Source organism: Scyliorhinus torazame, chromosome 3, assembly GCF_047496885.1.
Source record: "Scyliorhinus torazame isolate Kashiwa2021f chromosome 3, sScyTor2.1, whole genome shotgun sequence".
NCBI classification, from domain to species: domain Eukaryota; kingdom Metazoa; phylum Chordata; class Chondrichthyes; order Carcharhiniformes; family Scyliorhinidae; genus Scyliorhinus; species Scyliorhinus torazame.
Window position 1 is genome coordinate 224726367 of NC_092709.1, and position 27050 is coordinate 224753416.

Genomic DNA, 27050 nt, shown 5'->3' on the forward strand with positions numbered 1-27050 from the left:
CTCAGTCACTGAGCCCCACACCAGCCGGTTCCCCCAGTCACTGAGCCCCACACCAGTTGGTTACCCCAGTCACTGAGCCCCACACCAGCCGGTTACCCCAGTCACTGAGCCCCACACCAGCTGGTTACCTCAGTCACTGAGCCCCACACCAGCTGGTTACCTCAGTCACTGAGCCCCACACCAGCCGGTTCCCCCAGTCACTGAGCCCCACACCAGTTGGTTACCCCAGTCACTGAGCCCCACACCAGCCGGTTACCCCAGTCACTGAGCCCCACACCAGTTGGTTACCTCAGTCACTGAGCCCCACACCAGCCGGTTACCCCAGTCACTGAGCCCCACACCAGTTGGTTACCTCAGTCACTGAGCCCCACACCAGCCGGTTACCCCAGTCACTGAGCCCCACACCAGCCGGTTACCTCAGTCACTGAGCCCCACACCAGCTGGTTACCCCAGTCACTGAGCCCCACACCAGCCGGTTACCTCAGTCACTGAGCCCCACACCAGCCGGTTACCCCAGTCACTGAGCCCCACACCAGCCAATTACCCCAGTCACTGAGCCCCACACCAGCCGGTTACCCCAGTCACTGAGCCCCACACCAGCCGATTACCCCAGTCACTGAGCCCCACACCAGCTGGTTACCTCAGTCACTGAGCCCCACACCAGCTGGTTACCCCAGTCACTGAGCCCCACACCAGCTGGTTACCTCAGTCACTGAGCCCCACACCGGCTGGTTACCTCAGTCACTGAGCCCAACACCAGCTGGTTACCTCAGTTACTGAGCCCCACACCAGCTGGTTACCTCAGTCACTGAACCCCACACCAGCTGGCTACCCCAGTCACTGAGCCCAACACCAGCTGGTTACTTCAGTCACTGAGCCCAACACCCCTTTTTGATGTGGTCAATGTTTATAAACATTGGGGTTTCATCCCTTCAGCCACTGAACTGTAAAAGGAGATGAATGATTCAAAGCTGTAGATGGTTTGTAGAAGCTGTCAATCACAAACCACTACTAGAAAGCTGTTGGAAATCATGAGTCTGTGGGAACCAGGCGCAGGTCAGAGCTGTTTTCCTTCAAAGAATGGACACAGGGAGCTTAAAGGTAATTGTCACCGCTGTAATGGGGACCTGTCTTATATCTGACAGACCTCGATGCACAGGTGCATCCGTGCCATCATGGAGGCCCTATATGCCCACTTGGCACAATACATCAAATTCAATGTGGACCAAGCCCACCACAATAGCCTGTGGAACGGGGTTTGCTGTCATCGCCGGGATGTCCCAGGCCCACAGGGTGATCGACAGGATGAATGTTGCCCTCTGAGCACCAGCACACGATGGGCCATTCTTGCCAAACTGAAAGAGGTTCCACTCGATGAATGTGCAACTGGTGTGTGAACATGAGCTGTGCATCATCCGTATTTGTATGTGATACTCGGGCAGTGTGCATGATGCTTTCATCCTGGCAAATTCGACGGTTCCTGGCTTCTTCGAGGCACCACTTGGCTGGGGTGTTGGCTCCTGGGTGCCAGGGGTTATCTGCTACAGTTGCGGTTGATGACACCTATCCGGAGGCCACAGACCTGCATGGAGACCTGCTACAACTACGCCCATGCCACGATCAGGGGTGTGATCAAGCAGTGCTTAGACCTCTTGAAAATGCAGATCAGGTGCCTCGACTGCTCTGGAGAGGCCTTCTAGTATAGTGCTAGGAGAGTTTGCCACATCATGGTGGCCTGCTGCATCCTCCACAACATCACACAGCAGGGGGACGATATGCTGAAGGAGAAGGATGAACGACAGGCCTCGTTCGATGAAGAGGATGTGGAGGAGAGCGAGGATTGGTAGGACATGAGGCCCGAGGCAATGGAGGCCGCAGAATGTGTACACCTCGGCCGGCGCGCATAGGACATTCTGATTGCCTCCAGGTTCACCGACTAGGGCTCCTGGCCAACGGCAGGGATGGGGACGGGACACTGGAGCGGTGAGCACTGGGCAGCACGGTAGCACAAGTGCATAGCACTGTGGCTTCACAGCTCCAGGGTCCCCTCCCCGTGTCTGCGTGGGTTTCCTCCTGGTGCTCCTGTTTCCTCCCACAGTCCAATGACATGCAGGTCAGGTGGATTGGCCATGATAAATTGCCTTTCGTGACCAAAAAGTTTAGGAGGGGTTATTGGATTACGGGGATAGGGTGGAAGTGAGGGCTTAGGTTGGTCGGTGCAGATTCGATGAGCCGAGTGGCCTCCTTCTGCACTGTATGTTCTATGTTCTATGAACTGGGGACCCTGTGCCAAGCTCACCTCCAACATTCACCCACCCACCCCCCGCCACTCCAACGCCCACTCTGCGGCCAGCCCAGATCAGCCCAACCCTTCTAAATGAGCACAGAGGCAGGTTGTAACATTGTGAACATGTGTTTAATATGAACAAGTTAACATATATATATATATATATATACACAACTTTGTGCCCTAGCCCCTGACACTATTGTTGCTAACTTGCTGTTGTCTCTTAATTTGGCTCTGTTTAATCACGTTTGCTCAAGAGTCGCCAGGTATCTTTCGACACCGCCACAAGGTTCAAAACCGAATTCTGATCAAAGACTCGATACACCAGTTAGTTAGTTCAAAATCAATGCTCATTTATTTACTCACAGTCAAATCTACTCATGCATAAAACTCTACAACCTAAACTATCACTATTACTAAAAGCCTATACTTAGCTTCGGGTGCCCACTCAGTCAGAGGAACAATGGCCGTTGCTCGGTTCTGAGGCTGCTGGGTCGAGCTGTTTACAGGATAGCAACTAGGAGCGTCTATCTCGTAGTGTGCGTTGACTTGGAACTTACTTGGTCTGGCATAGCTTTGGCGGGTCTCTCCCCACTGAGAGCCAAGGCCAAGAGAGCGATCCTCTCTTGGAGAGCCCTTTTTATACCCAAAAGGGCTTTGCGCGCTTTTGGGCGGGCCTTGAACTTGGCCCCAATTAATTGGGCCATTTCCCAATCGTCCTTATTGATTTTCCTCCAATAGAGGGGTGGGTTCCCTGATTGCTGGGCGTGTCCTAAGTGGCTGTTGGTTTGCTTTGTTTTAGTCTCCTCTGGCGCCGGGATGTCTGGCTTAGCATTGTTTACCTAAATGTTGCCTTTTGTTCCCGTGGATGGCACATTAGTATGTAGATGGCTTAGCAGTACCGGTCCTGTCTGAGAGCTAAGGCTCTAGTCAACAGATAGACCTTGCACCTGCTTGCTTTTTCGGTATTGTCCAATTTTCCCTACATTCTTTGCAAATGTCCATTTTGTAATCGGGACGTGGCCATCCCAGATGGCTACACTATCCTTTGTGCTGCACTCATGCCAACCTAACTGGTTCCCACTTCCACCTGTTGTACCGCAGTACATGTGTGATGTGCACCAGATAATGTACCAGGAGTCTCTTCACTAAATTTCCCAACCGAGATGAGAGTCTCTGGGATGGTGGAGTGTGTTGGAGACAGCTGTGACGGGAAGTCTGTTTCATCCCTGGACTGGTGCTGAGTGGTGACTGGGGCTGTGGGTCGACCGCTCCCATTGCTGTCTGTATCCCCCATCTCGCTGCTCTCCTTCTGGAGTTGTGGTTGGGGCCAGGGGCAGGGGCACCAGAATTGTCTGTCTCATTGGCAGGAGATGCATGATTGGACCGCGGGTTGGGGTTGGGGTGGCGGGTGGTGGTGGTAGAGGGGGAAGTGGGTAGGCGTGGTGGGGGTCGGGGGGGTGGGGGATGAGGTTGATGAGGTGGGGGTGGTGTGGGGGTGGGGTTGGTGGAGGGGGTGGTGACACACATGGGGAACCGCAACTCGGCGGGGTCTCAATTGCTCACCCAAAGCCGACATCCGCCTCGGTGACTGTCTCTCCCAGGTCCAGTGCTTGCTGCCCTACTGCAGTGAGGGGCTGCAGTTTCAGTGGTCCTCCTGCGGTCCTCTCCCTCTCACAGCGGTTGTGGGTCCATTTCTCCTGGGGAGGGGAGAGAGGGGCAGACAGAAAAGCAATGTTGGACAGTCGGATGCATACAGCACATGGGGTGGGTAGCTGGGGGCCTTTGTGGCCAAAGCACCCATCCATGGCAGCCGGTATGGGTGCTGACAGGTGATGCAGGGAGAGGGTTCGATCCTTCTCCGGTTGGGGGGAGGGGGGCAGGGGGGGAGAGTTGAGGTAAGGGGTGGGGGGTGGCGGAGGGGTGGGTCTCCCAGCTGTCCTCTGACTCATCGTTGTTTGAGATTCTGTGCCCAGGCCCGGTGGAATCAGTCGTGTTCCACGTGGCACTGGTGCTAGCCCATTAACAGATGCGAATTGTTCTGGGAACGTCGCCAATTTTCCTGCCGTAGAACACCACCGATTCAGTCCCAGCTTCCACATAGGAAGCTGAATTCTCCGCCACAGGGTTTCTCCATTTTGCCGGCAGCCCGGGGGCTTTTCCGACAGCATGGGGCTGCCCCACAACGACCCCATTGACCAGCCGGTGAAACGTCCCGTCGGCGTGCCGAATCAGGAATCTGGCACGGCGGGACGGAGAAACCCGCCCATAGTTTCTGAAATGGAGAATCCCGCTGCACGTTCTTCCGCCAGAGATGAATCGCCCCCGATTTACGCTCGTGCTGCGATTAAACATCGCTTGCCGTGCAAATGTTTTCATGGCGAGGGATTCCATTGCGAATCCCGTTATCAGGCTGCCATTTTGAGCAGGTGTCTGCAATGGAACTGCAACCTTCCCCCACCACGCGATTTGCTGGATCACCACACCCACAGGATGAGGGTGACCTGACCCCCCCCCCCCCACCAACCCCCAAACCCCCACTAGGGACCCCCATAAAAGAGCCCGCCATGAGAGAGCTCCTCCACGAGAGAGCCGCCCATCAGAGGACTCCCCCGCCAGAGACCCCACCATAACAGAGCCTCCCAGAACAGAACCCCCACCAGAGAAACCCCCATAACACAGCCCCCTGCCTGCAAGTCAGAGAACAGTCCCGACAGAGACAGTGACAACATTATGGGCGGGATTCTCGTAATGCCGGCGGCGAAATCGCATTCGGCGATCGGCCGGAGAAGCAATGTTCCTGACCAAATCGGGGGCGGCGCTGCATTAGCGATGCTCCATCCCCTCCAAAGTGATATATTCGGAGACGTCCTCAGGATATTGCCTGAGGCCCGCAACCGATGCTCTGCCCCCGACTGTCTGAGTTCTTGACGGCATGGGTCCCTCATGGTCTCATCTGCAGGAACTAGGCGTGCCGGCTGCAGACTCAGTCCAGTGCCGCCACAGTCGGGGGAGGATCGAGCCGCGGCTAGGGCGGACTTCATCAGAGGCTCGGGGCACTGTGTTGAGTTAGTCTGGGGTGCACAAGCCGGCCAAAGGGGGGCCACTATTTCGCAGGCCGGGTTCGCGAGCAGCCGACGCCATGTTTCGCGGTGCGGCCGTTGCAGACCGCCGCCGTGCAAATGGCAGCCATGGACCCGGCAATTGTCCGGGCCATATCGGTAGCTAGAGCCGGGTGCTCTACACTGCCTTGCTGCTAGCCCCCTGCCAAACGGAGGATCGGTGGCCGCTTTATGTCAATTTTTCTGTTGTAAAACGCCACCGTTCCCACGCCAGCATGGGGACATAGCCTCAAAATCGGAGAATCCAGCCCTGTTGCTTTCAAACTCACCTGTTGCCCTACACCTGCTGGCTCAGACAGAGAAAGCAGCAACTGCAAATTCCTACAACTTGAAAATCACATCTCTAGGGTTTAAACCCACTGACACCTTTGAAGTTGGGGCTCTCTTATGGGAGCTCTCTGCTGGGAAGCTGGTGGGGGTGAGGTGGGGGGGATATGCATTGTGGGTGGAGGGGGCCCTCCCATGGACTTTGGGGACACCCATGTTAAAGAGTTACCCCTTTGGCCCACTGCGAAACCACCGCGCCAGGGCCACGCTGGAAAATACTTGCACTAATTCTCGCCCACATGAATCCCGGCCTAGAGGGCTGACGAATCACTGAGGCTTGGAGAATCTAGTGTCCAGCCCATTAATAGGATGCAAATGAGTCATCCGGTGGAACCAGAGCATCAAAAATGGATCAAAACCTGGCGCCGATCCTGTTTTTTCCATGATACTGGATTCTCCATCGGGAACTCTGCCACCCGTGGGGGGCCAGCGGAGAATCCAACCTATTAGTCACCACTTTATGATTAATTTTTAGCTATTCCTGTGTGGAAACCTAAACTTGACTGTCTGAAGAATCATGGGATACATGACATAAAATCTTAAAGAGTCTCTTTTTAAATTGCTTTCTGTACCTCATTAATTCAATTATCAGCCAGGTGGCCCCTTGTAAATTAATTACATTGTCTTGAGTTTAGTCGATCTCCTGATAAGATCAATTCAGTTTAATGGTGACACACACATGCAATTGTTTAAGCAGTACCACCGGAGCCAGTGACGTCAGTCGATTAGTACGGCCTTTGTATTGCTAATGTATATTCATCTCTGTAGAATTATTGCAAGGGACATTGACGTCATCTGATCACCCCCCCCCCCCCCCCCCCCCCCCCCTTTGTATCGGAATAGCACCTTTGTCTCTGTGTAAGCCAACTGAAAGGCTCAGCAATTATCAATGTACCACCTGTGGGGGGAAGGGTTTCTTTTGTGTATAAAGATCTCGACGTTCCTCATGTTCCCCAGAGTGTGCCTGCTGTGACCCTTGATTCCAGCAACCTCTCTGTTGCAAGTAAAATCATTTAACCTTAAATGTGCTGTTATTTGTTACGCTTCTTTCAGTCTAAAAGTCTTACTCGGATGTTAAAGATTCCGACACCTGCATCAGCATTTTGCTGAATTCCTTATTAAAACTTCTCCCTGGAATATTGCCAGGCAGCGCAGTTTATTTCTTCAGCCAATGTTAAAAGCAATGTTAAGTTACAACTCACAAATTCCCTCCTGCTGTGAGATGGCTCCCATTTGTCCATCAAAAATTGTAGTCAAAGTGCAGGGATGTTTTCAGTAGGAAGAGGGGTGTGGTAGTGTCGTGGTATTGTCACTAGGCAAGTAATCCAGCGACCCAGAGTAATGCTCTAGGGACCTGCTTTCGAATCCCACCGAAGCAGACGGTGGAATTAAATCAATCTGGGTCGAATGATGATCATGAAGCCATTGTTGTAAAAATCCGTGATCTTTAGAGTAGGAAATCTACTGTATTTACCTAATCTTGTTTACACGTGACTCCAGATCCACATTGCTGTGGTTGACTCTTAACTCCACTCTTAAATAGCCTAATAAGCCTTTTAGCGATGGGTAGCAAAATGCTATCCTTGCCAGCGACATCTTTCATGAAAGAATGAGCTTGGTTTAGTATGTTTCCTTGCTAACATCATTACACAACCCATGCTGATAGAAAATCATCTCAATGGGCATGGATCATCATGGTTTTAATGTTACAGACATAAGACATCATGGGTGGGATTCTCCGTTTCTGAGACTAAGTGTTGACGCCAACGCAGAATTCGTGGATTTTCACAACAGAAAAACTGGCACCACACCTGGAATGATTCCGCTACTGTAGAGGGGGTAGCACTGGCACCGTGTGGAACACAATCGATTCCAATTGAAACGGATGCGGGATTCTCCGGGTCCGTGATTGACACTCGGGAGGCTGACACACTCGGGAGGCTGACAAACTGCAGCAGCACATAAGACCATAAGGCCATAAGACATAGGAGCAGAAGTAAGGCCATTCGGCCCATCGAGTCCACTCCACCATTCAATCATGGCTGATTTCAACTCCATTTACCCGCTCTCTCTCCATAGCCCTTAATTCCTCGAGAAATCAAGAATTTATCAACTTCTGTCTTAAAGACACTCAACGTCCCGGCCTCCACCGCCCTCTGTGGCAATGAATTCCACAGACCCACCACTCTCTGGCTGAAGAAATTTCTCCTCATCTCTGTTCTAAAGTGACTCCCTTTTATTCTAAGGCTGTGCCCCCGGGTCCTAGTTTCCCCTGCTAATGGAAACAACTTCCCTACGTCCACCCTATCTAAGCCATTCATTATATTGTAAGTTTCTATTAGATCTCCCCTCAACCTCCTAAACTCCAATGAATATAATCCCAGGATCCTCAGACGTTCATCGTATGTTAGGCCTACCATTCCTGGGATCATCCGTGTGAATCTCCGCTGGACCCGCTCCAGTGCCAGTATGCCCTTCCTGAGGTGTGGGGCCCAAAATTGCTCACAGTATTCTAAATGGGGCCTAACTAATGCTTTATAAAGCTTCAGAAGTACATCCCTGCTTTTATATTCCAAGCCTCTTGAGATGAATGACAACATTGCATTTGCTTTCTTAATTACGGACTCAACCTGCAAGTTTACCTTTAGAGAATCCTGGACGAGGACTCCCAAGTCCCTTTGCACTTCAGCATTATGAATTTTGTCACCGTTTAGAAAATAGTCCATGCCTCTATTCTTTTTTCCAAAGTGCAAGACCTCGCACTTGCCCACGTTGAATTTCATCAGCCATTTCTTGGACCACTCTCCTAAACTGCTAAATCTTTCTGCAGCCTCCCCACCTCCTCCATACTACCTGCCCCTCCACCTATCTTTGTATCATCGGCAAACTTAGCCAGAATGCCCCCAGTCCCGTCATCTAGATCGTTAATATATAAAGAGAACAGCTGTGGCCCCAACACTGAACCCTGCGGGACACCACTCGTCACCGGTTGCCATTCCGAAAAAGAACCTTTTATCCCAACTCTCTACCTTCTGCCTGACAGCCAATCGTCAATCCATGTTAGTACCTTGCCTCGAATACCACGGGCCCTTATTTTACTCAGCCGTCTCCCGTGAGGCACCTTATCAAAGGCCTTTTGGAAGTCAAGATAGATAACATCCATTGGCTCTCCTTGGTCTAACCTATTTGTTATCTCTTCAAAGAACTCTAACAGGTTTATCAGGCACGACCTCCCCGTACTAAATCCATGCTGACTTGTCCTAATCCGACCCTGCACTTCCAAGAATTTAGAAATCTCATCCTTAACGATGGATTCTAGAATCTTGCCAACAACCGAGGTTAGGCTAAATGGCCTATAATTTTCCATCTTTCTCCTTGTTCCCTTTTTGAACAGGGGGGTTACAACAGCGATTTTCCAATTCTCTGGGACTTTCCCTGACTCCAGTGACTTTTGAAAGATCATAACTAACGCCTCCACTATTTCTTCAGCTATCTCCTTTAGAACTCTAGGATGTAGCCCATCTGGGCCCGGAGATTTATCAATTTTTAGACCTCTTAGTTTCTCTAGCACTTTCTCCTTTGTGATGGCTACCATATTCAACTCTGCCCCCTGACTCTCCGGAATTGTTGGGATATTACTCATGTCTTCTACTGTGAAGACTGACGCAAAGTACTTATTTAGTTCCTCAGCTATTTCCTTGCCTCCCATCACAAAATTACCAGCGTCATTTTGGAGTGGCCCAATGTCACCTTTTGCCTCCCGTTTGTTTTTAATGTATTGAAAGAAACTTTTACTATCATTCCCAATGTTACTGGCTAGCCCACCTTCATATTTGATCCTCTCTTTCCTTATTTCTCTCTTTGTTATCCTCTGTTTGTTTTTGTAGCCTTCCCAATCTTCTGACTTCCCACTACTCATTGCCACATTATAGGCTTTCTCTTTTGCTTTGATGCATTCCCTCACTTCCTTTGTCAGCCATGGCTGCCTAATCCCCACTCTGATAACCTTTCTTTTCTTTGGGATGAACCTCTGTACTGTGTCCTCAATTACTCCCAGAAACTCCTGCCATTGCTGTTCTACTGTCTTTCCCACTAGGCTCTGCTCCCAGTCAATTTTCGTCAGTTCCTCCCTCATGCCCCTGTAGTTACCTTTATTTAACTGTAACACCTTTACATCTGATTCTACCTTCTTTCTTTCAAATTGGAGATTGAATTCTACCATATTATGATCACTGCCTCCTAAGTGCTCCCTTACTTTAAGATCTTTAATCAAGTCTGGCTCATTACATAACACTAAGTCCAGAATGGCCTGTTCCCTCGTAGGCTCCATCACAAGCTGTTCCAAAAAGCCCTCCTGTAAACATTCAATGAATTCCCTTTCCTTGGGTCCACTGGCAGCATTATTTACCCAGTCCACCTGCATATTGAAATCCCCCATGATCACTGTGACCTTGCCTTTCTGACATGCACTTTCTATTTTGTGGTGCATTTTGTGCCCCCGGTCCTGACCACTGTTTGGAGGCCTGTACATAACTCCCATTATGGTTTTTTTGCCTTTGTGGTTCCTCAACTCTACCCACACAGACTCCACATCATCTGACCCTATGTCGTTTAGTGCTATTGATTTAATTTCATTCCTAATTAACAAGGCAACCTCGCCCCCTCTGCCCACCCCTCTGTCTTTTCGATAGGTTGTGAATCCCTGGATGTTTCAATGCCAGTCCTGAACCCCCTGCAACCATGTCTCTGTGATGCCTACCACATCATACCTGCCAGTCACAATCTGGGCCACAAGCTCATCTACCTTGTTCCGTACACTGCGCGCATTTAAATATAGCACCTTTAATTCTCTATTGACCATCCCTTTTTGTTTTCTTAGTGTGGTGGACCTTGGTTTACTGAGCCTTTCCATACACTGTGTCATAGTTTGTGGGATGGGGACTATCGTAACCTCTCCTGAGTTTTGTCTTTTCGTGCTTTTTTGTATTCCTAAGCAGCTACGCTTCCCACTGATTACTTCACCTCTTGGTTCCCTGACTTTCCCTTCCCCCCCAATCTCTAGTTTAAAGTCCTATTGACCACCCTATTTACTCTTTTCGCCAGAACACTGGTCCCAGCTCGGTTCAGGTGGAGACCATCCCAACGGTATAGGTCCCCCTGTCCCAAAACTGATGCCAGTGTCCCATGAAAAGGAACCCCTCTTTCCCACACCACTCTTTCAGCCACGTGTTAACTTCCCTTATTCTTGCCTACCTATGCCAATTTGCACGTGGCTCGGGCAGTAATCCGGAGATTATGACCCTTGAGGACCTGTTTTTTAATTTGAATCCTAGCTCTTTATAATCTCTAAACAGGTCCTCTTTCCTAGACTTGCCTATGTTGTTGGTAGCGACATGGACCACAACAACTGGATCCTCCCCCTCCCTCTCCAGTATCCTTTCAAGCCGGTCAGAGATGTCCCGCACCCCAGCACCGGGCAGGCAACATACCATGCGGGACTCTCTATCCTGCTCACAAAGGATACTATCTATCCCCCTGATAATAGAATCCCCTACAACTACAACTTGCCTATTTACTCCCTCCCCTTGAATGGCCTGCTGAACCATGGTGCCTTGGTCAGCTGACTCATCCTTCCTGCAGCCCTGTTCGCCATCCACACAGGGAGCAAGTGCCTCATACCTGTTGGACAGAGTCAAGGGCTGAGGCTCCTGAGTTCCTGACTGCTGGTTCCCTTTACCTGCCTGACTTGCAGTCACACCCTGCTGTCCCTGGCCACTGGCAGGATTTAAACTACTTACTCTGACAGGTGTGACTGCCTCCTGAAACACAGTGTCCAGGTAAGTCTCCCCCTCCCGGATGTGCCTCAGTGTTTGAAGCTCAGACTCCAGCTCATCAACTCTGAGCCGGAGCTCTTCGAGCAGCCAACACTTACTGCAGATGTGGCCGCTGCAGCTCGCAATGGGATCTGCCAGCTCCCACATCAAGCATCTCAAGCACATCGCCTGACCAGCCATCACTAATTAATTAATTAGTTTAATTTAAGTTTATGAGTTTAGCTGTGTTTTTTTTTAAATTTGGGGCAGATTTGCTATCAACCAATCAGTTCACAGCTTCCCTCTGACGTCACTTTTGGAAAATAAAACTGGAAAACAGGAAGTTACCGTTAGGTTTTTATACTCACAGAGACTGCTCCTCCTCCTCCGGACGGCTCCCAAAATTAGGCCCGAAGAAAGAGAGAGAACAAAACAGTAGGGAAAAAGCACCTTCTCCCACTCTTCACCGAATTACCTCACTGCACCAAATTACCAAATTCTCACTATGTCTGTGTCTCACTCACTCAGGCTGTGTCTCCTTGACCTGCACAATGCTTACTAATGTGCGCTTTCTGTCTGTCTTTTATACAGACTTTAGGATGACTCACACGAAAACTTCAAAGAGAAGAATACAATGTGTACCTTTGTGCCCCTTAACAGGCCTCAGGTGACTGCCAGATAACTGCCTCTCAGCAATTAGGGTGGGGGCAGCATCAGCCAATCAGACACTAATCTACACTGCACTTTTAACTGAAAAACAGCACAATTAGATTAACCACTTACCTTTCCTGGTTACCTCACTGCACCAAACTACCAAATTCTCACTCTGTCTGTGTCTCACTCACTCAGGCTGTGTGTCCTTGACCTGCGCAATGCTTACTAATGTGCGCTTTCTGTCTGTCTTTTATACAGACTTTAGGATAACTCACACTAAAACCTCAAAGAGAAGAATACAATGTGTACCTTTGTGCCCCTTAACAGGCCTCAGGTGACTGCCAGATAACTGTGCCACACATACATTACAATCCCTACACACATTCATCCCAACCAACAAGATGGCACTGGTAGTGCTGGAGCCAGCCCATACAGCTGATGGGTCGGCTGGGGCCAGAGGTCACCCAGTGGGCTGGCCTAGTGGGACCCCAATTCGGCCCGTGTTCACAGTGGGCTGTTAGCAGCGTGTGCAGCTGCATGGCTGTCTTGCCGTCTACAGCATTGGTGTTCTGTTACCGTCCTCTCCGAACACACAGACCACCTCCTGGTCACCCCCCCCCCCCCCGCTACTCCCCCCAGCACTGGCAGAAACCCCCTGGCCAGCGGCAAAACTGTCAGCAAACTTTGGCGATGTTGGACACTGTCCATACCCCCTCTCTCTCCCTCAGCAGCCACCACACAGTTTCATGATTTTTAAAAGCACAAGTGAACTGTCGGGGACACGGCCCATCGGAGACAGAAAATCACGGAGGCCCCGGAGAATACCGAGTTGGGCCCCCTAATGATATGCAAACGGTGTTTACTGTATGTGCATTCCGGACTGCATTGATGCCGCTGTAAAGTTGATAGAGAATTGCGATTTGGCATCAAATCAGCGCCTGCCACGATTTTGTCGTCGGAAACCATTCTCTGCCCAATCACCTTTCCCGATTTTGGTGTCGGCTAACAGGGAATCCCACCCAATTACTCAAAACATTACTAGGAGAGAGATTATCAGAGCCACCTATGGGTTGATCTTCCAATTATCTGCACTTGCATTTCCTGCATTTGCAGAATGGTCGACTGAATACTCCTACCCTTGATATTCTGGAAGGGGATCGGTTAGCTCAGTTGGCTGGTCAGCTGGTTCATGATGCGGAGCAATGCCAACAGCACAAGTTCAATTCCCCTGCTGGCTGAGGTTATCCATGTGTGGTAATCACCACTGTTTTTTGTTGTTTTTTAAAAAAATATATGTTTATTCAAATTTTCCAACAATATTTTTAACAAACCCCCCCCCCATTACAAAAAGAAAGAAACACAAACACAACAGTCAAGAATTATACAAAACTTATACATTGGGTTTCCCCATATACAGTAACCCCCCCATATGGCATTCAAAGGTACCTGGAGGGAAGCCCCCCCCCACCCACCCGGATTCTCCCCCCCCCCCCCCCCGAAAGAACCCCCCCCCCCACCCTTGGGTTGCTGCTGCTGCTGACCTCCTCCTAACGCTCTGCAAGATAGTCTAGGAACGGTTGCTACCGCCTGAAGAACCCCTGACAGACCCTCGTACGGCAAACTTTATCTTCTCCAGCTTAATGAACCCTGCCATGTCATTTATCCAGGCTTCCACACTGGAGGGCTTCGCGTCCTTCTATAATAGCAAGATCCTCCGCCGGGCTACCAGGGACGCAAAGGCCAGGATACCGGCCTCTTTCGCCTCCTGCACTCCCGGGCGTCCGTTACCCCAAATAGTGCCAGTCCCCAACTCGGCTTGACCTGGACTTTCACCACCTTGGACATAGTCCTCGCGAAACCCCTCCAGAACCCATCCAGTGCCGGGCACGACCAGAACATGTGGACGTGATTCGCCGGGCTTCCCGAGCACCTCCCACATCTATCCTCCACCCCAAAGAACCTACTCAACCTCGCCTCTGGCATATGCGCTCTGTGAATAACCTTGAATTGTATTAGGCTGAGCCTGGCGCAAGAGGAGGAAGAATTAACCCTGCTCAGGGCATCAGCCCACAGACACTCATCTATCTCCTCCCCGAGCTCCTCCTCCCACTTGCCCTTTAACTCCTCTACCGAGGCCTTCTCCTCTTCTTTCAGCTCCTGGTAGATCGCCGAAACCCTGCCTTCTCCAACCCATACACCCAAAATCACCCTGTCCTGAGTCCCCTGTGCCGGGAGCAGTGGGAATTGCCTCACCTGCCGCCTCACAAACGCCCTCACTTGCATATACCTGAAAGCATTTCCCAAACTTCTCCTCCAGTGCCCCCAGGCTCGCAAACGTCCCATCGATGAACAGGTCCCCCATTCTTCTAATCCCTGCCCGATGCCTGCTCCGAAATCCCCCATCCATCATTCCCGGGATGAACCGATGGTTCTCCCGAATCGGGGACCAAACCGAGGCTCCCACCTCGGCCCTGTGTTGTCTCCACTGCCCCCAGATCTTCAACTTCGCCGTCACCACCGGGCTCGTGGTGTACCTTGTCACCAGCACCCTCAGGTTCGTGCCCACACAGGACGCCATCTCCAACCTCTTCCACGCCGCCCCCTCTCCCTCCATTACCCACTTACGCATCATCGCCACGTTGGCTGCCCAATAATAGTCGCACAAATTCGGCAGCGCCAGCCCTCCCTGTCCCTGCTACGCTCCAGAAACACCCTCTTTACCCTCGGGGTCTTATTTTCCCACATGAAACCCCTGATACCCCTACCTACCCATTTGAAAAAGGCCTTGGGAATCATAATGGGAAGGCACTGGAACACAAAGGGAAATCTCGGGAGGACCATCATTTTAACCGACTGCCCCCTGCCCGCTAGCGAGAGTGGCAGCACATCCCATCTTTTGAAATCCTCCTCCATCTGCTCCACCAACCGCGACAAATTGAGTTTGTGCAGGGCCCCCAACTCCCAGCCACCTGGATCCCTAAGTACCGAAAGCTCCTTTCCGCCCTCTTCAATGGCAGGGCGTCTATCCCCCTTCCCTGGTCCCCTGGATGCACCACAAAGAGCTCACTTTTCCCTACGTTGAGCTTATAGCCCGAGAAGTCCCCAAACTCCCGTAGGATCCGCTTGACCTCCGCCATCCCCTCCACTGGATCTGCCACATACAGCAACAGGTCGTCCGTATACAGCGACACCCGATGTTCCTCTCCCCCTCGGACCAGTCCCCTCCATTTCCTGGACTCCCTTAGTGCCATGGCCAGAGGCTCAATTGCCAATGCAAACAGCAAGGGGGACAGGGGGCACCCCTGCCTCGTCCCTCGGTACAGCCGAAAGTACTCCAACCTCCGCCGATTCATAGCCACACTCGCTACCGGGGCTCTATATAGCAGCCTGACCCAGCTGATGAACCTCTCCCCGAACCCAAACCTCCGCAGCACTTCCCAAAGATACTCCCACTCCACCCGGTCGAAGGCCTTCTCCGCGTCCATAGCTGCCACTACCTCCGCTTCTCCCTCCACCGAGGGCATCATAATCACATTGAGGAGTCTCTGCACATTAGTGTTTAGCTGCCTACCCTTTACAAATCCCGTCTGGTCCTCATGAATCACTCCCGGGACACAGTCCTCAATTCTTGTAGCCAGCACTTTTGCCAGCAACTTAGCATCCACATTGAGGAGCGAGATCGGTCTATACGACCCACACTGCAGTGGGTCCTTGTCCCGCTTCAGGATCAGAGAGATCAGCGCCCCGGACATTGTCCCTTACCTTTTTGAAAGTCGTCACTAGAGGGTCCACGTATTTCCTGTAAAACTCGACCGGGAACCCATCTGGCCCCGGGGCCTTCCCCGCCTACATGCTCCCCAATCCTTTAACCAGCTCCTCCAGCCCAATTGGCGCCCCTAAACCAGCCACCCCCTGCTCCTCCACCCTCGGGAACCTCAGCTGATCCAAAAATCGTCGCATCCCCTCTTCCCCCGCTGGGGGCTCGGATCTGTACAGATCCCCATAGAAGTCCCTAACTACCTTGTTTATTCTCACCGCACTCCGCACCGTATTCCCACCGCTATCCTTAACTCCACCTACCTCCCTCGCTGCCACCCTCTTACGGAGCTGGTGTGCCAGCATCCGACTCGCCCCCTGCGCTTTCCTCCACTGTGCCTCTGCTTTCCCTGTGGTCAACAGGTCGAACTCTGTCTGGAGGTTCCGCCACTCCCTGAGTAGTCCCTCCTCGGGGGACTCTACAGATCTCCTGTCCTCCCTTAAAATCTCCCCCACCAACCTCTCCCTCTCCCTGCTCTCTCTCTTCTCCCTGTGGGCCCTGATGGAGATGAACTCTCTCCTGACCACCGCCTTCAGCGCCTCCCAGACTACCCCCACCTGCACCTCCCCATTGTCATTGGCCTCCAAATATCTTTCAATGCACCCCCGCACCCGCCCGCACACCTCCTCATCCGCCAATAATCCCACATCTAGACGCCAGTGCGGGGCGTGGTCTGAGATGGCTATGGCCGAATACTCCATTCCCTCCACTTTCGGGATTAGCACCCTACTCAAAATTAAAAAATCTATCCTGGAGTATGCGCCATGGACGTGGGAAACGAATGAAAATTCCCTGGCCTGGGGCCTGACAAACCTCCATGGATCCATTCCCCCATCTGGTCCATAAATCTCCTGAGCACCTTGGCCACAGCCGGCCTCTTACCCGTCCTGGACCTGGAACGATCCAGTGTTGGGTCCAGCACCGTGTTGAAATCCCCCCCCCCCCCCCATTATCAAGCTTCCTACCTCCAGGTCCAGAATCCGACCCAGCATGCGTTTCATAAATCCGGGATCACCCCAGTTCGGGGCATATACGTTTACCAGTACCGCCCGCCCCCCCCTGCAACCTACCGCTCATCATCACATATCGACCTCCATTATCCACTACAATATTCATTGCCTCAAACGACACCCGCTTCCCCACCAGTATTGCAACCCCTCTGTTCTTCGCATCCAGCCCTGAATGGAATACCTGTCCTACCCATCCTTTTCTCAGCCTAACCTGATCTGCCACCTTCAAATGTCTCTCCTGGAGCATAACCACGTCTGCCTTCAGTCCCTTTAAGTGCGCGAACACCCGGGCCCTCTTGACCGGCCCGTTCAGGCCCCTCACATTCCAAGTTATCAGCCGGATTGGGGGGCTAGCCATCTCCTTTTCTAGGCCAGCCACGTGCCCGCGCCTCCCGCACGCTCCAGTCCCCCAGACGGCGGACCCCCGCCCGGACCACCTCTCCTACTTCCAGCTCCCCTTTGGCCAATGCAGCAGCAACCCTATCCCCGCCCCCCCCCTCCCCCCGCTAGATCGACATCTAGCCCTTTTGCTCCCTCCATAACACTCCCGTAAGTGAGCTGACTCCTGCTGACCCGGGCCTCTCCCACCATTCCATCGACCCCTCCAGTGTGAGAATCCCCCCTCCCCCTCCCTGGCAGTCAGTGTGCGCTCCTCTCCAGCACCGCCCATCCCCCCTGGCCCCCACCCCCATCCTTCCCCAGCGCGGGAAAAAGCCCGCGCTTTCCTGAGCCGGCCCTGCCCCCTCAATCGCAGCTCCTTTTGCGGCCTTACCCCAATTCCCCATCCCCGGGCCTCCACCCCCCTCTTCCTTCGTGGGGTTCTGCCCCTCCAACATCGACGCCCACACTCTCCCACAGTCTCCCCATCAAATCCCTTCACCCATCCCCATCCAGCACCCAAACCAGAGGAACATTCCCAAAACGTAATAAACACCATATACACAGTAAACATCCCCCCACAACAGACCCTCAGTTTGAGTCCAACTTTTCAGTCTGTATAAAGTTCTATGCCTCATCAGGCGTTTCAAAACAGTGGTGCCGATCCTGGAACGTGACTCACAATCGCGCTGGCTGCAGCATACTGAACTTCACCCCCTTCCGATGGAGAACCGCCTTAGCCCGATTGAAACCAGCTCTCTTCTCAGCCACCTCTGCACTCCAGTCCTGGTAGATTCGGATCTCCGTGTTCTCCCACCTGCTGCTCCGCTCTTTCTTGGCCTTTCTCAGGACACACTCTCTGTCCATAAAGCGGTGAAACCTCACCACTACAGCCCTTGGCGGCTCGTTGGCCTTGGGTCTCCTTGCTAGGACCCGGTGACCCCCATCTAGCTCCAGAGGCCTCGGGAAGGCTCCCGCGCCCATCAGCGAATTGAGCATCGTGCTCACATATGCCCTGGCATCGGGCCCCTTCACTCTTTCGGGGAGACCCAGAATCCGAAGATTCTTCCTCCTCAACCTATTCTCCAGGTCCTCAAATCTTTCCGCCCACCTCTTGTGCAGCGTCTCATGCGTCTCCACCTTCACCGCCAGGCCCGCGATCTCATCCTCGTTCTCCGAGGCTTTTTGCCGCACCTCCCGGATCGTCGCCCCCTGGGCCCTCTGGGTCTTCACTGGCTTCTCAATCGCCGCCTTCATTGGCAACAGCATTTCGGTTTTCAGCTCCTCAAAGCAGCGTCTAAGAAATCCCTGCTGCTCCTGCGACCACTGCGCCCATGCTGCTTGGTCTCCACCTGCCACCATCTTGTTTTTTCTCCCTCTCACTTTTCGCTGCTCCAAGATCACTTTTTTCACCGCTCCACTCCTGGTCCAATCCATATAATGTCGGGGGGACCTTGCTGTCACCTTCCCACACTGGAAGCAGTCAAACAATTGCCGTTCGGGCCCCTCTAGAGAGCCCAAAAGTCCGTTCCCGGCGGGAGCTGCCGAACGTGCGACCTACCTAGGCATAGCCGCAACCGGAAGTGGTAATCACCACTGTTGTACATATTAGAAGATGTGTGGTAAGATCCTGTCCTACAGGTACGGGGGTAGTCCCTGCCTGCTGGCTCCGCCCAGTAGGCGGAGTATAAATATGTGTGCTCCCTATACAGCAGCCATTTTGCCAGCTACTGTACGAGTAATAAAGTCTCAGTTGTATTCAACTCTCGCCTCTGTGCAATTGATTGTGCATCAATTTATTACTCTAATATTTTCAGAAGGTGGACCTCCGTATCAAGCTGGATCGCCTGCAGCTGCATCCGCAAGCAGACAACGCCAAAAAGGACTTTCAACACTGGCTAGCTTATTTCGAAGCTTACATCAGGTCTGCACCAGACCCAATCCCCGAAGCTCAGAAGATCCAGATACTCTACTCGCGGCTGAGCTCCACAGTCTTTCATCTTATCCAGGACGTGCCGACTACGACGAAGCCATGGCGCTCCTGAAAGAGAATTATGCCCAGCAGACGAACACGCTCTTCGCCAGACACGTACTCGCAGTCAACTCCATGGGGCTCTTCGCTGCGGTGTGCCAGGCCCGTTCAGTCGCCGCTATTGCCCCGTCCCCCTCGCGTATGGACAATGGGCGCCATCATCTTCACCTCCCCGGACCACGCGTGGCCAGTGGATGCCGCCAGGTTCCCCTTCTCGGAACACATGCGGCCCATGGGCACCGCCATCTTTCTCAACCCCCGCCACGTGCGGCCCGTGGGCGCCGCCATCTTGTCCACCCCAAGATCATCCGGCGCCGCCATCTTGCCTTCCACATGGCACATGGGCACCACCATTGTTCCAGGACCCATGCCCCCCGGGCACCCCATCGTTCGACGCCAGCGACGACCAGCCACGACTCGCCTCGATCACGATCGACCAGTCTCACCCGCACAATCTAGCCACCGCTTCGACAAGCGTGAAGATCGATGGGCACGGGACCTCTTGCCTGCTGGACTCCGGGAGCACCAAAAGCTTCATCCATCCAGATAAGGTAAGGCGCTGCTCCCTTGCGGTACACCCCGCCAATCAAAAAATCTCCCTGGCCTCCGGATCCCATTTGTGGCGATTCGGGGGTACTGTATAGTCACACTCATGGTCCAGGGCGTAGAATTCAGCGGCTTCCGCCTCTTCGTCCTCCCCAACCTCTGCGCTGCCCTGCTACTCGGCCTGGACTTCCAGTGTAACCTCCAGAGCCTAACCTTGAAATTCGGCGGGCGCCTATCACCCCTTACTGTGTGCGGCCTCGTGACCCTAAAGATCGACCCGCCTTCCCGATTCGCAAACCTAACCCCGGATTGCAAAGCCGTCGCAACCAGGAGCAGACGGTACAGCACCCAGGACAGGACCTTCATCAGGTCCGAGGTCCAGCGGCTGCTTCGGGAAGGCATCATTGAGGACAGCAACAACCCCTGCAGAGCCCCAGTGAAAACTGGGGAGAAACACAGAATGGTTGTGGACTACAGCCAGACCATCAATAGGTACACGCAGCTCGACGCGTACCCACTCCCACGCATATCTGATATGGTCAATCAGATTGCACAGTACCAGGTCTTCTCAACTGTCGACCTAAAATCCGCCTACCACCAGCTCCCCATCCGTAAGGCGGACCGCCCATATACTGCCTTCGAGGCAGATGGCCACCTCTACCATTTTCTCAGGGTTCCCTTCAGCGTCACCAACGGGGTCTCGGTCTTCCAAAGGGAGATGGACCGAATGGCCGACCGGTACGGGTTGCGGGCCACCTTCCCGTACCTAGACAATGTCACCATCTGCGGCCACGATCAGCAGGACCACGATGCCAACATTGCCAAATTTCTCCACACCGCCACTCTCGTAAACCTCACCTATAACAAGGAGAAGTGCGTATTCAGCACGAACCGCTTAGCCCCCCTTGGCTATGTGGTCCAGATCCTGACCGCACGCGCCCCCTCATGGAGCTCCCCTTCCTCACTGGCCCAAGGTCCTCAAACGCTGCCTGGGGTTCTTTTCATACTACGCCCAGTGGGTCCCAAACTAGGCGGACAAGGCCCACCCACTCATCCAGTTCACCCTTTTCCCCCTGACGGCCGAGGCTCAACATGCCTTCAACAGTATTAGAGCCGATATCGCCAAGGCCGCGACGCATGCAGTAGGTGAGATGCTGCCCTTTCAAGTGGAGAGCGGCGCATCAGACGTCGCCTTAGCTGCCACGCTCAATCAGGCAGGCAGGCCCGTGGCATTCTTTTCCAGCACCCTTCATGCCTCCGAAATTGGCACTCCTCCATCGTAAAAGAGGCCCAAGCCATTGTTGAAGCTGTGCGGCATTGGAGGCATTACCTGTCCGGCAGGAGATTCACTCTCCTCACTGACCAACGGTCGGTAGTCTTCATGTTCAATAACACACAGCGGGGCAAGATCAAAAATGATAAAATATTGAGGTGGAGGATCGAGCTCCCTACAGCTACGAGATTTTGTATCACACCGGCAAGCTCAATGAGCCCCCAGATGCCCTATCCCGAGGTACATGCGCCAGCGCACAGGAGGACCAACACCGGACCCTGCACGATAACCTTTTGTCACCCGGGTGTCACACGGTTGTACCATTTCATAAAGGCCCGCAATCTGCCCTACTCCGTCGAGGAAGTCAGGGCAATCACCAGGGACTGCCAGGTCAGTGTGGAGTGCAAACAGCACTTCTACCAGCCAGACTGCACGCACCTGGTGAAGGCCTCCCGCCCCTTTGAACGCCTCAGCATGGATTTCAAAGGGCCCCTCCCCTCCACCGACTGTAACACGTATTTCCTCAGTGTGGTCGATAAATACTCCAGATTCCCCTTAGCCATCCCATGCCCCGATATGAGTTCTCCCAGTGAGCCAGAGAAGACACAGCCAGAGTGAGACAGAACCAAGAGTGAGTTTGGGAATTTGAATCTAGGTGGGAATTGAATCAAATCAGTAATGCAGCTCCTTTTAAATTTCAGGAGTTTAAATTAATTTAAATTAAGCTAGAATTGTGCAGTGTAGGTTAACAAGGGCTGCCCCACCCACTCACATAACTGGTTGGCAGTTAAGTGTCAGTCACTTAAATCTACCTTGGTCTAAAAGCAGGTGTGGGAGGGGAGTCAATTCGGGACAATTTAAAAAGAGCAACTTGTAAACTCACTCCCAGTGAGTTCTCCCAGTGAGCCAGAGAAGACACAGCAAGAGTGAGACAGAACCAAGAGTGAGTTTGGGAATTTGAATCTAGGTGGGAATTGAATCAAATCAGTAAGGCAGCTCCTTTTAAATTTCAGGAGTTTAAATTAATTTAAATTAAGCTAGAATTGTGCAGTGTATGTTAACAAGGGCTGCCCCACCCACTCACATAACTGGTTGGCAGTTAAGTGTCAGTCACTTAAATCTACCTTGATCTAAAAGCAGGTGGGGGAGGGGAGTCAATTCAGGACAATTTACAAAGAGCAACTTGTAAACTCACTCCCAGTGAGTTCTCCCAGTGAGCCAGAGAAGACACAGCCAGAGTGAGACAGAACCAAGAGTGAGTTTGGGAATTTGAATCGAGGTGGGAATTCGAAACTGGGTGGGGAGGAAGTGCTTTTTATCCCTGGTAAGTGACTGGTAAGTAGTGTTTCTGTTTTCTTTTTCTTTTCATTGGTATAGTTATTTATTTTTTTCTTCGTCGTTCATTTATTTATTTTTTGGGGGAAATTGAAATTGTTGAAGTTAACCGAAGGTTTAAGACATGGCAGGAGATCTCAGACCCATGTCATGCTCCTCTTGTGCGATGTGGGAGCTCAGGGACACGTCCACTGTCCCTGGCTCCTTCACGTGCAAGACGTGTGTCCAGTTGCAGCTCCTGTTAGACCGCTTGATGGCTCTGGAGCTGTGGATGGACTCACTTTGGAGCAACCGCGATGCTGAGGACGTCGTGGGTAGCACGTTTAGCGAGTTGGTCACACCGCAGGTGAAAGGTACTGAGGGAGATAGAAAATGGGTGACCAAAACACAGAGCAAGAGTAGGAAGGCAGTGCAGGTGTCCTCTGCGGTCATCTCCCTGCAAAACAGATATACCGCTTTGGATACTGTTGAGGGAGATGGCTCACCAGGGGAAGACAGCAGCAGCCAGGTTCATGGCACCGTGGCTGGCTCTGCTGCGCAGCTGGGCAGGAAGAAGAATGGCAGGGCCATAGTGATAGGGGACTCAATTGTAAGGGGAATAGACAGGCGGTTCTGCGGACGCAATCGAGACTCCAGGATGGTATGTTGCCTCCCTGGTGCAAGGGTCAAGGATGTCTCGGAGCCGTTGCGGGACATTCTGGGGGGGGGAGGGTGAACAGCCAGCTGTCGTGGTGCACATAGGCACCAACGATATAGGTAAAAAACTTGACGGGGTCCTACAAGCTGAATTCAGGGAGTTAGGAGTTAATCTAAAAGGTAGGACCTCAAAGGTAGTAATCTCAGGATTGCTACCACTGCCACGAGCTAGTCAGAGTAGGAATGTCACGATAGATAGGATGAATGCGTGGCTCGAGAGATGGTGCAAGAGGGAGGGAATCAAATCCCTGGGGCATTGGAACCGGTTCTGGGGGAGGTGGGACCAGTACAAACCGGATGGTCTGCACCTGGGCAGGACTGGAACCAATGTCCTGGGTGGGGGGAGGGGGCTTGCTAGAGCTAACTAATGTGGCAGGGGGATGGGAACCGATGCATGAAGTTGGAAGGTAGTAAAACAGGGACCGAAACAAAAGGTAGTAAGGGGGAAAGTGTAAGGCAGAGAAGCCATAGACAAAAATCAAAAAGGGCGACAGTACACGGTACAGTGACTGAGGGGAGCTCAGTGAATAGGACCAGGAATACTAAAAGGAATAAAACGGGAAGTGAAAACATTAATGGTAAGCGACGCGGCAGGTTGTTACATGAAGATATGGGTTCAACAACAAGGAAAATTAGGAGAAAGGTTAAAAGGAAATATAACTTAGGAGAGGTTACTGATCGAGGTGTTAAGATTCAGAACAGAGGTAAAAAAGCCAACATAAGTGTACTTTACCTGAATGCTCGTAGTATTCGGAATAAGGCAAATGAGTTGATGGCGCAAATCATCGTGAATGACTATGATTTAGTGGCCATTACTGAAACATGGTTAAAGGATGGTCACGACTGGGAGTTAACTATCCGAGGGTATCAAACTATTCGGAAGGACAGAGTGGATGGTAAGGGAGGTGGTGTAGCTCTGTTATTTAAGGATGACATCCGGGCAATAGTAAGGGATGACATCGGTGCTATGGAGGATAAGGTTGAATCCATTTGGGTGGAAATCAGGAATAGCAAGGTGAAAAGTCACTGATAGGAGTAGTCTATAGGCCACCAAATAGTAACATTATGGTGGGGCAGGCAATAAACAAAGAAATAACTGATGCATGTAGAAATGGTACAGCTGTTATCATGGGGGATTTTAATCTACATGTCGATTGGTTTAACCAGGTCGGTCAAGGCAGCCTTGAGGAGCAGTTTATAGAATTAATCCGCGATAGTTTCCTAGAACAGTATGTAATGGAACCTACGTGGGAACAAGCGGTCCTAGATCTGGTCCTGTGTAATGAGACAGGATTGATTCAGGATCTCATAGTTAGGGATCCTCTTGGAAGGAGCGATCACAATATGGTGGAATTTAAAATACAGATGGAGGGTGAGAAGGTAAAATCAAGCACTAGTGTTTTGTGCTTAAACAAAGGAGATTACAATGGGATGAGAGAAGAACTAACTAAGGTGGACTGGGAGCAAAGACTTTATGGTGAAACAGTTGAGGAACAGTGGAGAACCTTCCAAGTGATTTTTCGCAGTGCTCAGCAAAGGTTTATACCAACAAAAAGGAAGGACGGTAGAAAGAGGAAAAATCGACCGTGGATATCTAAGGAAATAAGGGAGAGTATCAAATTGAAGGAAAAAGCATACAAAGTAGCAAAGATTAGTGGGAGACTAGAGGACTGGGAAATCTTTAGGGGGCAACAGAAAGCTACTGAAAAAGCTATAAAGAAGAGTAAGATAGATTATGAGAGTAAACTTGCTCAGAATATAAAAACTGATAGTAAAAGTTTCTACAAATAAATAAAACAAAAAAGAGTGGCTAAGGTAAATATTTGTCCTTTAGAGGATGAGAAGGGAGATTTAATAATGGGAAATGAGGAAATGGCTGAGGAACTGAACAGGTTTTTTGGGTCGGTCTTCACAGTGGAAGACACAAATAACATGCCAGTGACTGATGGAAATGAGGCTATGACAGGTGAGGACCTTGAGAGGATTGTTATCACCAAGGAGGTAGTGATGAGCAAGCTAATGGGGCTAAAGGTAGACAAGTCTCCTGGCCCTGATGGAATGCATCCCAGAGTGCTAAAAGAGATGGCTAGGGAAATTGCAAATGCACTCGTGATAATTTACCAAAATTCACTAGACTCTGGGGTGGTCCCGGCGGATTGGAAATTAGCAAACGTGAGACCACTGTTTAAAAAAGGAGGTAGGCAGAAAGCGGGTAATTATAGGCCAGTGAGCTTAACATCTGTAATAGGGACGATGCTGGAATCTATCATCAAGGAAGAAATAGCGAGGCATCTGGATGGAAATTGTCCCATTGTGCAGACGCAGCATGGGTTCATAAAGGGCAGGTTGTGCCTAACTAACTTAGTGCAATTTTTTGAGGACATTAACAGTGCGGTAGATAACGGGGAGCCAATGGATGTGGTATATCTGGATTTCCAGAAAGCCTTTGACAAGGTGCCACACAAAAGGTTGCTGCATAAGATAAAGATGCATGGCATTAAGGGGAAAGTAGTAGCATGGATAGAGGATTGGTTAATTAATAGAAAGCAAAGAGTGGGGATTAATGGGTGTTGCTCTGGTTGGCAATCAGTAGCTAGTGGTGTCCCTCAGGATCAGTGTTGGGCCCACAACTGTTCACAATTTACATAGATGATTTGGAGTTGGGGACCAAGGGCAATGTGTCCAAGTTTGCAGACGACACTAAGATAAGTGGTAAAGCAAAAAGTGCAGAGGATACTGGAAGTCTGCAGAGGGATTTGGATAGGCTAAGTGAATGGGCTAGGGTCTGGCAGATGGAATACAATGTTGACAAACGTGAGGTTATCCATTTTGGTAGGAATAACAGCAAAAGGGATTATTATTTAAATGATAAAATATTAAAACATGCTGCTGTGCAGAGAGACCTGGGTGTGCTAGTGCATGAGTCGCAAAAAGTTGGTTTCCAGGTGCAACAGGTGATTAAGAAGGCAAATGGAATTTTGTCCTTCATTGCTAAAGGGATGGAGTTTAAGACTAGGGAGGTTATGCTGCAATTGTATAAGGTGTTAGTGAGGCCACACCTGGAGTATTGTGTTCAGTTTTGGTCTCCTCACTTGAGAAAGGACGTACTGGCACTGGAGGGTGTGCAGAGGAGATTCACCAGGTTAATCCCAGAGCTGAAGGGGTTGGTTTACGAGAAGAGGTTGAGTAGACTGGGACTGTACTCGTTGGAATTTAGAAGGATGAGGAGGGATCTTATAGAAACATATAAAATTATGAAGGGAATAGATAGGATAGATGCGGGCAGGTTGTTTCCACTGGCGGATGAAAGCAGAACTAGGGGGCATAGCCTCAAAATAAGGGGAAGTAGATTGAGGACTGAGTTTAGGAGGAACTTCTTCACCCAAAAGGTTGTGAATCTATGGAATTCCTTGCCCAGTGAAGCAGTAGAGGCTCCTTCATTAAATGTTTTTAAGATAAAGATAGATAGTTTTTTGAAGAATAAAGGGATTAAGGGTTATGGTGTTTGGGCCGGAAAGTGGAGCTGAGTCCACAAAAGATCATTGAATGGTGGAGCAGGCTCGAGGGGCCAGATGGCCTACTCCTGCTTCTAGTTCTTATGTTCTTATGACGTCTGCCACCGTCATCAAAGCCCTCAACACAATCTTCGCGCTGTTCGGCTTCCCCGCCTACATCCATAGTGACAGGGGATCCTCATTCATGAGTGATGAACTGCGTCAGTTCCTGCTCAGCAGGGGTTTCGCCTCCAGCAAGACGACCA